This window comes from Eutrigla gurnardus (genome assembly GCF_963514095.1).
Source record: "Eutrigla gurnardus genome assembly, chromosome: 12".
Classification (NCBI taxonomy): Eukaryota; Metazoa; Chordata; class Actinopteri; order Perciformes; family Triglidae; genus Eutrigla; species Eutrigla gurnardus.
The window spans coordinates 6026087-6039191 of record NC_139926.1 but is presented as its reverse complement, the minus strand read 5'-3'; the positions used below and the strand labels follow the sequence as shown (position 1 = coordinate 6039191).

Here is a 13105-nt window from a genome sequence, read left to right as displayed (position 1 = left end):
ACAAAGAGAAAGGACGCCAACGCGGGGCAGACGGAGGCCGATTCATCAACACAATCTGTCAGGGCTGAACAGTTTTATAGAGACCAGATCTATGGAACATTCCTGCTGTCTTCTAGTAAAAGGGAGCAATAACAACACATGCTGGTGAATACTGAAGCAGCCAGTGGCGGTGTCTTACAGAGGGCTAGGATGTCAAACTGTAGAGTTAAACATGGGACAAATCAGCAGAGACAAGGAGAGGTACGCAGTCAGACGGTTCTGGAGGTACTTCTGCAGACGGGGGGATATGAAGCGCATGGATAGGACAGGACAAATATGAGTGAGGAGGTCAAACTGACTTAAATGGCTAGTGAAGTGAGGAAAAATGGCAGCAGACAGAAACATCAGATATGTGTGAAGCGATGAGATTCTAACCTTCCTCAAATCAATACACGAAACAAACAAATGCAATAATTCCATCAAAAGATTTTAGAGGCTTGGCACCAACTTCTCATCTCAATCAACAAACTTTTCAGCTACAATTTGGACAGAAAGCTGGCTAGAGATATATAGTACAGTTTGTTTTCTGATGATGTATCTCCAGACCTGAAGACGGCATCAATTGGTTATTTGTTTCTATGTTTGTGTGTCAGGTCACGATGTGTGTAGTCCTGCACGTCCAATCATCATAAACCCTCTATTGATCGGTGGCCTGTCTGCTGGCCCTCAACAAACTTTTATTGGCAATCCTGCTGCTGATGTCATCACGCAGGGACAGGATCCAAACCAGCCATCAGACGAGACGGCCAGCTTCCCCCCCGATCAAACTCTGCAGGTAATGATAGTCATCTTCCTCCGCTGCTGTCATGTCCAGGCAGGGCTGACAGAACAGGCTGCTCTCGAGGAGAAGCCACCGGGCCTTCTAAAGAAACAAGCCTGCTGTTGTTGCTTGTTAAAGGAAGTAAAGCTGCGGAAAGACTGAAGGTAGATAGAGAGTTTACCTGCTTTATGTATGCCTGAACTTGTTCCTTACCTTGTTTATAATACCACAATGTAGCTAGCTAGCAGCCTCTCTATTTTATTGCGAATCAGGATAACAAACACAATCCTAGTCCAAGTAGATCCTGGTGAATTTTCATTCTTGGGATAATCGTGAATATCGTCATCAGTGACTTGAAAAGCTATCATAGAGAAGTAAAAATGATGACACAATTTGTTTATTTATGCAAGGAGATTTATGATTACCTTATTTTAATGCAACTTAACTTTGATGCAATAAGTTATTTTACATTTCAGCAAATTATGATAATTATCGGGATAACATTGTGATTCGCAATTATTTTGCTCACAAGACAAGAGAAGACAGTTTGAGTCTCTTTAGTTAGAGTAAAGCCATGTATACTAAACAATACATATAATTCTTCTTGAAGCACAAGTACCATAATGGAATCAATTGTTTGGTTGGATTAATAATCTTCCTTACTTGATCCTTGATAAGGGAGTTCCTGATTTAATACGATATTTTGAGCATTTTTTTACTCATTATTAAGAAAAGTCGTATGACTGTTGTAGAAAACATGTTTAAATGTATTAATCAAAGTATGGCATGAAAAGAAGCGTCTCTTTTTGGCGATGGGAACCTAAACTCAGCATTAGCACTAGTATAAACATGTATGCTACCGTAAACAAAGAAATTCTCAATTGACTAACACTCATCTGAGTTTGTTACTAATCGATTGTTCGATTTAACTGAGTTTCTTCCCAAAGAATCACACAAAAGGACCACGTTAAATATTGTGTTAACTAGAGATGTGAGGAAATGGTCTACACACTACTGCATGCCATGCAAAATATGTTTGACTTGATGAAGACCCAGGGAGGATCGAACCATTGTCAATCAATAAACTGTGGCAAATGTTTATATTCTGGTTGCAGCTACAGTTTTTCTTAAACAGAAACTCTTTTTAAAAAAATGCCTGAGCATGTGATATGGGGCCACCATTAAACTGATTAGTTCCTGGAACACATCCTCATTTTGCCTTCTTTCATCTGACAGTCTTTCCTTTTCACCAACTGCTGCAATATTAATTCATCAACAAAACGAAGTGAAGTTTGAGTCCTGCTCCTCCGTCACACATCTCCAAATCATTGCTGCAAAATAACCATGAGACCCATGTGCCTCGTTCTACCGACATCATATTTACTGTAGCACAAAGACAAGATTACAATATTAAAAGCTTTGACGTAAGAAAAAAAATCCTTGGGGGGAAGAAAAGCCAGACAGCTGTCTGGCATTCCCAAACTCATTTCTGTCATTCTCCCTCCCGGTCTGACAGCGTTAGTGCTCTGCCTTTTAAAATGCATTACAGCACACTTTAAAATCGATCACTGAAGGATGTACTCTCTCAGTACACACACACACACACACACACACACACACACACACACACACACACACACACACACACACACACACACACACACACACACACACACACACACACACACACACACACGGCTGGTATGATACTATCAGCCAATTTGAACAGCATGAACATATGTTGGCCAATGTGAGGTTTTCTGAAACCTGCATCGCCATTACCTAGTCTGTCCACCAGGAAGCACTGACAAGCTTTTTTTTTTAAATTACTCTATCAAGGGAATTAAAGGGGTCTTAATTAAAAAGTACTGTTGTTTGATAACTGAATATATGCCAACATATTTGCCTAAAAGTAAAATCCAGTATCCTTATCCTGCCTTTCTCCCACTTATCCAACTTTTCACCCATTCAGTGTCCTATCTCTTTTCCAACACTCTCCCCCAGTCCATTTCTCTCTTCCTATTAATCTTTTCTGCATTCTCTCCCTCTTTCAGGATTAGCAGTGCCCCGAGGCCGCCGGGTTGTTTGTTTCGATGGGCCAAATTCCCAGACAGCAGATTTAGAGTGTGGCAGGGAAGGGTGAGCAGGTTACAGGGGACGCTTGTGGTGGAGACTGACGTTCGACAGCCGGCCGGAGAGGATCGACTCCTAGCAGGAACCAAAAAATAGGGGGCGAAGGAGCTTTGGATGAAATCATCTGCCAAATGACACATGGATGTTACGTTCCCAGGGATAGCGAGAGCTGTAATCCGCCACTCAAACACATCCTAAAGTCGGCCAATGATCCAGTTAGTACACATGAGGTCGTCATTTGTAAGCTGCGAGCAGCTGGGAGAGACTAAATGCGCTGCAGGCCAGAGAAAGCTCCGACAGTATGATTCTAGACAGAAACACAGAGCAGTGTGCAAGTACCAAACATCACATATAGAAATAACAAAAACACGGACGAGGAGCCAGCTGTCGGCTGGACTGTATTCTGCACTTAAAAAGGTAAAGGCAGATCTTCTCTCAGCACACGATCAAAGTATGTCTATGCATACACTCCGAACTGTTGACTCAATCCCGTCAGCAATGTGTAAGTGTTCCTCGGAGAAGATCTTGTGTAATCGGATGTAATGAGTGTGCTTTCACTCCATGTGAGAATTAATGTATCGGCCTCACTATCCTGTGAAGATAAAGCCCTTGTTGTTGTTTTTTGCAACATACCCATGTGTCTGCTGACGCGCCCAGTCAGACCGAGCCAAGCAGGGATTTGCATCTGTATTTGGACAGGGCTACCCACTTCAAGGCGTGCGTTTCATCCTATATTCCTAACAAAGTCCCAGACGATTTTTGCTGCTTGTCCTCCTCCTCCCGACAGTATTTGTAGACTTGTTTTGTCTTTAAGAACAGCTTCTTACAAAGCCCCACTAATTGTGATAAACACATTTAATTTCCTATGAATTCTTCACAATAAGACCCCCCGGTACTTTGTTGTCTAAAAGCTTTTATCATGAAGCAGCTGTCATTAGGTTTACATCAACTCTTATAAAAAACAATTTAATCGGATTTCTGAAAGTACAAACAGGGATGCAGGACAAAAACTCAAATTTAAACCGCAGAGATTGGGTCACGCGCTCACCGCTCGGTGAGACATCAGAGTCCATCTCAGAGACATTTGATTCTGCATAGAAAATCCCTGCAATACTAATACACTCACTAACCTGTCTCCATGACAAATGCACTGTGTGAAAAGAACTAAGATGAAATAGAGAATGACTTAATAAGATCCACAATGTTTACATCCCAATGAAGAATCTGTTGATGCATTCAAACCATCACACTCCGTTCACACAAGCAGACATTCAGAGACTCTGGTGGAAGCAGTGGGTCACTGCTGACATGTAATGGAGCCTCCTAAAGAGATTATGGGTAGACTGTGAAATGTGCTGAATGCGCCCACTTGGTAAGAAGGGCCCCGAGGGCCAGCAGGAGAGACGGAATTAAGTCACCCACTGTGTGTGTGAGTGGTAACTGGGTGTCACTTCCATACTCCGTCATGCCACTCGGCCATCAGCTGATCCATTTTACTCATATTGTTTAGCATCCAGTGGGGCTGCATCAAAGGCAGCAGGCACAAAGATGAGCTGCCATGAACGCCATCATCAAATTAGCTGCATGATCCCTGCAACTGTTGCCAGCACGCTGTCATCGTTGACAGATATTTAGCATCGGGCATTAATGGAAATGGGTGCACTATGGATTCTTCAAAGGATATGACTGAGTTATTGTGCCTTCAGCGTCCAAGCTCTGAAAGAAATCAGACTCGTTCTGCTGTGGAAGTCCCACCTGGTGTGCTTATACTGCATTAGACTATCCTGTCTTCAATGTCTTTTCCCCTGAGGACAGATGGAAATAGAACAACGCTGAATCTTTTTATATGCAAGAATAAAATTCAAATGTGGAACATTCAGTAGAAGTGGACTCAAATGCATAAACAGCTGCGACTGGATGCTGTGGTTACGTGGCGTTAAGCTGATCTTAATATGCACATTAGCGTCAACTTTCTTTGAGCAGTTCCCTTGGGAAAGTCCAGTGGTTCAGCCACTGAAAAGTACAACTACCATAGTACACCACATCGGCATGCTAGTATTTCACCCGGAGAAATCATTTTATTCATTTCCCACTCCACATCCTTCTCGTCTTTCCCTCATTAACTTAATTCTCTAACCCCTTTCTTTTTCCTGCAGTCAGTGCATGGTCCATTTCATCACATCTTCCAGCTTGTCATCTCCATTACAAAAATCTCTCACTCCTTCTCCGTCCTCGTCCCCCTCCACAGCCTTTCCTCTCTCACCCAAACCTCTCCAACTTAATCTCATTTGAACTGTCTTTTAAACTCATTGTCCTTCCAAGTCGTCTCCCTATGTGGCTTTTGCAATGTGGTTGAATCACACTATTTGATTTGAAGTAAGATAGATAGCAGCTTGTAATTTCCCCCTGGTTTGCATGGGCAAGATGAGCCATTTGTTTGCAGAGTGGAATTCATAAGGCTGTGAAGAAATGAAAATCCCCCCCCCCCCCCGTTAGTTATACCATTATGGTTTTCAGTGTGTGTGTGTGTGTGTGTGTGTGTGTGTGTGTGTGTGTTTGTGTCTGCCTGCTGGCACAGCAGAAGCCAGTTACTGAGCATGTCATCACAGCAATGTGTGCAAAGGGGGAAAGGACTCCCAGGGGAAGCTAGACGATTGTTGCTAGAAACAACTGGGTGGCCTCAATATGAGCTGCTGTCTTACAGGAAGAACAACAAAACAATAAAGTTTGCCTGTTTCAAGTCCCAATGAAACCCAAGTTACAGCATCGTTAGCTTCTGCAATGTGATGCAGAGTATATGAGCCTAGTATGGTTACAAGAGATATTGGAATCAAATCTTCCACATTTGATTGGAACTCTAAAAGTGGACGGACTTAAGAGTTTAGTGCAACACAGGGCTACGGTTGACTCTGGCTCAACCAGTTCTGTTTGTCGCTCGTTTAGCGTCATCCGGTGTACTTCTGAGCGGGGAGCCCTACAGGCTGAAAATCGTCAAAGTTTCTCTTGAATTAATTAGTCCTCAGCCGTGCTGTTTTCTATTTTACACCACCGATATCCAAACACACGTCTTCCCTCTAGACCCACAACACGGTGAAGTGTGCTTTTATATGACCCATGTGGCTAGCTAGATGCACAAAGTCTCTTTTTTTTTTTTTTTTAGTGCAGGATGAGTCATCAGACATTTTACAGAAAGAGAATAGACAAGGTTATGATGTAGAAATCCCCCTGATGGCCATTAGAAATAGTGCACTTTTAAGGCATTGGTTACCTTAGCGGAGGTTATCGCCTGGTCACTAGATTTGTGATCTGTGATTATCCTCAACAACCTGCGAGCATCGCAGGGCAAAGCAGAGGTCCTTCTTCCCCCGAGCATCAACAGGAACCCTCTTTTTATTTTGTGCATCAGTTCCTCCGACACTCTTATGTTCAAAACGAGTGAATGAGGAGAGACTACTTGTTTGCATTTGGACTTGACATTTACACACCTGTTAGATCCTAACAGTTAAAAGCCTCAAATTGCTGTTGGGACACGAACTCATGCACATTCACCTTGCTACAAGCTTGCACCGTCTGCAGTCTTTTGTGTTGCATCTCTAAAAACTCTGCTCAACCACAGTGTTGGCAATGCTTTCCTTTTATCCCGTGTGTGTGGATCTGCCTTCCTGCTGGGCAGTGGCATAGTCACAGTCAGTCACAGGGAGTCTAACACCCCGAAGTTGTTTGATGGGTTCGGCTGCTGACAATAAACATGCAGGAGAAATAAATTCTCCCTGGCGAGATCAAACAGACCGTCAGTGAATATACTGCAGTTGTATCAATCCATGTCTGGCTTTATATCATCAGACAGACGGAGGAAGATAGGGTTAAGTGTGAGGTAATGAAAGAGACAAAGGGGCAGGAATGAGAGAGAGAAATATAAGGGGTGTCTTTGGAGAAGCTTCAAATGACGATTGTTGGTTGCAGAAACAAAAGGTGTTTTCTGTACTTTTCCACCTCCACCTCTTTGCCTTCCTTTTCTCTCTGTTTTGCCTCCAACTCTTGCAGTTCCCAAACAAAATTGTTCCCTTTGTCTCAGCTTCCTATTTCTTATTATGCTCCTGAAGACCGTCCTTCTGTTCAACCATCTCTCCCTAAAAAGGCCCTCTGGTTAGCCTTTTCCTTCATCCATTTTGCTGTTCCATTTCTGTCATCCTCCAATCTCTTTATCTCCTCCCTTCCCTCCCTCCATCCGTCCACAGGGTAGTTGTGCTGCAGCGTTTATGCCTGCAGATCCTGTAGCTTTCCTTTTTGATGCTCTCATCCCATTATCCTGCATTACAGGGACTCTGCTTCATCACCTGACCTTCTTCCTTCTCTGTGCAATCTGCTGTTCCTTGCTCAACTCATCCCTGTGGTTCTACTCTCTCCTTTTTTTGTTTGAAAGAACACAGAGAAAAAGTCCTGCAGCTTTTTCCTGCATGCATAATGTATGTAAGATAGAGAAAGGAAACTTTAAACCAGTGGTGTTCAAACTTGGAGATACACGGGAGGAAGAGTAGATTGTGCTGTGTACCGTTGCAGTAAGATCAATTTATCATTTTTACATTTAATATCTCAGCAATTACTACTTCTAATGAGGAAATGAACTGTATATACAGTAAGAAGTGGATAAAGTCATCATGACGTCACCCATCGGTTTGTGGACTATGGTTTTCAAGCCTCCAGTTCAACATTTGGGGCGTTGCATCCTGAGTTTCTGGCCATTTGTTTTTAACCAACCAGATGTGACACGAGAGGGTGGAGCTAAATACAACTAAACACTGAATAAGGCATTTTCATGCACTGAAAACACACTGTGAAGGGACATTAAAGTTCTAAGATGAAAACACTAATGACCCCCAGACAGGACGTCATGGTATCATCATTTTCATTATTCATTCATTTTATCCTATTAGACATTTGTGGGAAATTGTCGTAATCAGCAAATTCATTCTTGAGTTAATAATGCCAAACACATGTTTTTTGAGGTCATGGTGACCTTTGACCACAACACTGTCAAACATGAGTTTGTGGTCTCAAGTCGTCTTCAATACAACATGATTAGGTAAATTACGGTTAATTCAGAGTCAAATATATAAAGCAGGGGATGCTTTAGGGGCGGGGCTACCTTGTGATTGACATGTCGCTACCAATGCAATAAGATACTCAGATGACTGTAAAGTTGACTTGAATTATGAAGATAACGTTAACAGCTTCACACCAGAAGATGGTCCAAATCCAAGATGGCGACAGCCAAAATGCCGAACTCAAGGCTTCAAAAAGTGTAGTCCACAAACCAATGGGCAAGATCAGGGTGACTATGTCCACTCCTTATACAGTCTATGGTTGAACCTTGAATCCAAGTGGACATTTGTGCCAAATGTGAAGAAAGTCAGGTGTTCCTGAGATACTGCTTTCACGAGAATAGACGGACAGACAGACGAACACACCAAGAATAACGCTGCCACGGCTGCAGCCGGCAGGAGAAATGTGAGCTAGTTAAAAATATGAAGAGAACATCAACAAGAGGAGAACGAGTGGGGTAAAAGACTAGAGGACATGGGAAACAAACAAGTGTGGAGGACGGGAAAGGACAAGCAGTGATAGAGCTTTCAAGGAAAGGGTAAGGCAGAGAGATGAGAGGCTCGGAACAAGAGGAGCAAGGGAGGAAGACATTTACCCTTTTAAAGATTAAAGAAGGGAAAGGATTAAAGGGTGTGAGAGTAGGGCTCCACCAGAGAGATGAGATAAAATTAAAAAAAAAGAAAAGTGGGACAAGTAGAGAAGCAGTGAAAGACAATAGGGGAATGAATACAGATTTAATGCAGCAAGACAGAAATGTGAGAAAGAGATGGAGCAAATAAACACAAGCCAAAGTCTAATAAACCTCACCAGGGAAAGGCAAATAGAGGATTTGGGGGAGAGACAGGGAGGAGAAAATTAAGAAAGAAACAGAATAATGAGAAAAGAAAATAATTACCAAGGACAGGTGACAACGGAGAAGAGAACGAGGAGAAATAAATTAAAAAGAAAAGAAAGTAGAAAGCAATGAGAAGAGGAGAGACACAAAGACAATAAGCACAGCTGAGAGGAAAGCAAGGACGAGGAGAACTAATCAGGAAGGAAGTAAAAAGGAGAGAAAGAACAGCATGGTGATGACAGAAAAGAGGAGACAGGTGAGGAGAGAGAGGAGAAGGTGGTGAGGAGGGCATCCGAGAAAGAGGGAGGAACACAAGGAGAGACTACAAGAAGAAAGCTGGGGACAGACAGTGGAGTAAACACAATCCATCACTGCTGCTCCACCTCCTCCACTCTCCCACACCTACACCTCCTCCTGCTGAATGCTGATCTCAGACTCTCTCTTTCTTCATGTTTGTCCGTGGTGTTTCTCTTCCCTTCTTCCCTCTCTACCCCCCCTCTCTCTCTCTCTCTCTCTCGTATGCCCAACTTCAATCACGTTCAACGCTTCCTTTTTCCAGTTCACTTAAATGTTACAGAAGCAGGGATCCAAATTGTAGGCATTTTCTCGAACCGATAGTCAGCTGCCAAAACAGCAATCAATTATTGGTTAATATAATATTATATATAGTAATTGGTTAAAAATGCAATTCAATCTCATTAAAAAGTTAGAAGCTAGTAGCACAACAGCATACTAGGGCAAATCTGCACAACATTTTACACCACACGTCTTCTGCATTATTGGTCAATATATTCTTAATCTGTAATGTTACAAAGATAAGAGAAACTATCATTGGAATCCATTGAAGGAAATATACTGTAGCAATCGATACCATTTTATTTTATTTCAATGGCAATCAAGCCCATAAGCAGCATAAAAATATGAATTAAGAGGCCAATAGTGAAATTCACAGATGGTGTCTACAGCATGGGTCAATCCACTCATGGGTGACAGATGCCAAGTCCAACATAACAAATTGTGTCCAGTAACGTCTTTCATGTGGACGGGGAGCCCAAAGCAAGCTCTCAGGTCCAGACTCGTATCGCTCGGACCCATCACGAGCACAGAGCGTTGGATTGAAGGTAACGAGTACATGTGCATCCCATTAACCCTGTTATTTTCAACTGGGAGTATACTATTTCTGTTTTTGCACATTAACATCAGCTATTATTCTGGTTCAATTAAAGTCAGCAAAACAATGATGATAAACAGTTTACATATTGCACTAATGTGTATGATTATGTAGAGAATTAAGTTGATGAATGATGTGGATGAGAGGACTAACAGCAGGGGTGTTTTTATAGACGCAGGAGAAAAACACTTGATTTAATGACGTTTTTGAGAGAGTGAGAATACAATCAAATGAGCCTTTTGGTGAACAGCTAGCCACACCGGTCATATTAAACCATGTGTGTGGATGGTAGAAGCTAAACGAGCAATATGGAGAGACAGGAAGAGATGTTTTGTTGGATATCGACGGGGAAAATGTTTTCAATTACAAAACAATGAGGCTGAGGTCTCATTTATTCAAGGGAAACTCTTGCCAATTTCCAACCAGCTCTGTCACCGGAGCACAGTAACACAAACAGATGATCGCCCGCCGGATGACGTGAAAGGACCGGCAGGGAGGCCGGCGGCATTCATCAGCATGTACCGCCAGATCTGCAAGGATGCAGGGCCGGTTGAAAATCAGCAATCAGTCCGTTTGGGGTTGATTTAAACCCAAAGTCTCGTAGCGGTACACAGTCCAGAGATTCTGTTTCACTGGGAGGTAAAGATGTTAAATATGCTCTAACTTCAGCTTCATTGCAACTTTAGTAACACATAAAAGCCCCATTGATCTTTTCCATCCATGGATTTTTATCCCTTCTGGTCTTCCTTGTTCACCTTTGTGACACATGTCTTTCATGTTGTCTCATTCTCATGTTTCTTCTCTTGTTTCTTTTTTTCTATCCTCCCCTCCTTTCCACTAACACAGCGTCATCTCTGACGACAAGCATCCAACAGAGAGACGCTGATGAACTCCCTCTGCAGGGAGTGGGCTTCATATCCACACGGTTAAACACAGCCTCCCCCGGGGAGCTGCCAGTAACTTAACTATTTATTCCGCTGCGGCTGTTTCGACTGGAGCAGTTGAGGGGTTAAGTGCCTTGCTCAAGGACATGTGCAATGAGAGTGAAGAACGAGTCTCCCTCGCTTTTCTCCCCCACGCCCATTCATCATCCTCACTCTCCACTCCCATCTCTTTATCTGTAAGCATCACCTTCACACACCCTCCGCTCATCCTCGCCGTCCTGCTCCTCCTCCTCCCTCTCCTCCACTCCCTCCATCACTGTCTCTCCTCAGAGCACTCCCATGCTCCACCTCCCTCCTTCCCCACCACCCACTGCTTCTATTATCGCTCCAGTGGACTCTGATTAATCTTTGGGGGGAGGGGGTTAGAAAAGAAGTGACTGAAAGATGTGAAAGATCAGGTAAAGTAACAATTAAAAAGTAAAAGTGTTCCATTGTTATAACTTACTTTATTACTATTTTCATTCATTGATTATTACCTTTTTTTATTATATTTTTTTTATTTGTGATCCAATTGATCAAAGCGTGCCCTCGTATATTGTCTTGTGATTAATCTAAAGGAAATGTAATTGATGCTAATGATTGCTTGTTTCTTTCCTTTAGGCACTTGATTTTCTTATAATGTCTATTTGTCAAAGCAGGCATGAGGGGAAGTATTTGTAATGGTCAACTGTAAATCATCAGGCTGCCATTAAAAAATAATTATTTGAGATTGTAAACTTTAAGATCTCTTTCAGAAAAACAACCCACAACCTTGCATCATTTTCAACACTAGCACCATTTATTATTTGTGGGAATGAGTCAACCCTTTAAGGCAATTAGATTAGCTTGAGTGATTTTTATTACTTTTACCAACTGACAGGTGACTAATACGTTCCCTGCTTTGTTTTTTGTTTTCACATGCTCAGGTGAACATTTATTAAGCTGTCATTGGCCTCTGCTTCTTTTAAATGGAAAAACAAACACAAAACACTGCACCTATTCTGAAAACAAAGGACTGAAATCAAACTGGAAATTAATCAGTTCGGTTTATTTGTTCTCTTATTTTCTCAAGAAAACCCTGAAAAGTTAGAAAATGTCAATCCACTTCCACACCCATGTCATTATTTATTTTGGTCTTAATAAATCAAGACACATTTTTTCACTTTGAATGTCAGAATATTACTGTTTCCAAGGCAACAGTGTTCATGTTCTAATTAGTCTTTTTTAATGTGATAAGTAATGATGGCCAGAAAATACCTTCTTCATAAAGACTAATTAGCTTAGTATTTTCCTCAACTTCAAATACAGTTTTCAACCAAAAGGGAGGAAATTAGCTATAAACAATGTAAAAAATAATAATAGAATAATAACAATAACAATATAACAATAACGGATTCGGTCCCTGTGTGAATTATAAAGTGGCTCCGCATTTCTCGACTCACAACTGCAGACGCGGATTCCACCGCATTGATTATTCTCACTTTTATCAAGATGAACACATTATTATGTCTAAAGGAGGTCAAAGACGATGCCGTTGCCCCGTTCCCACGCGTTTTCATGTGCTTTAAAACTCAAAGTCAAGCCCCGCCTTTCCTAATATAACAGCTGACCTTCATCAGATTAATCATGGATCAAAAACTGAATTCTTATGATCATAATTCTACATCAAGTCAAAAGAAAATATTACCATCACCCAAGTAAATTAGTAAATTAAAAGTTGGCTGCAAAACTTGAAAATCAAGAAGTTGATTCTGTGATAATTCTGCAAAACTCCTCTGTGATGATAATCATTTGCAGCTATATTTCTGGCTTTTCTCAACACGTCTACTGATGTTTTCTCTTGAATACGCTGAAATGTGTTTTCAGGCAGGATTCTAAGTAAAATGAAACACATTTGATGTATTTGGTCTCATAACAAGGAGGGAGCACCGGAGGACTGGGCATGAAAGCTGTCATGGATGAGATGGACAGAGAGAGAGAACAGAAATACATTCAACGTGCACCAGCTCCTTAATCACCGCCGGCCTTAATGGGACCAGAGAGGATGAAAGGAACAAGTGAAGAGGAAAAGGGAGACAAAGAGAGGACAGGAGGCCTCCTTCCTGCTTCTCTTGTCTACTCACATTAACAACTGCTCAGGT

General features: G+C 41.9%; 1 protein-coding gene across 1 annotated transcript in view; it reads right to left on the bottom strand.

Annotated features, from left to right (window-relative positions):
* The window catches only part of man1a2 (mannosidase, alpha, class 1A, member 2), a 158104-nt gene that overhangs the window by 32609 nt on the left and 112390 nt on the right, over window positions 1-13105 (bottom strand). The window lies entirely within an intron of this gene.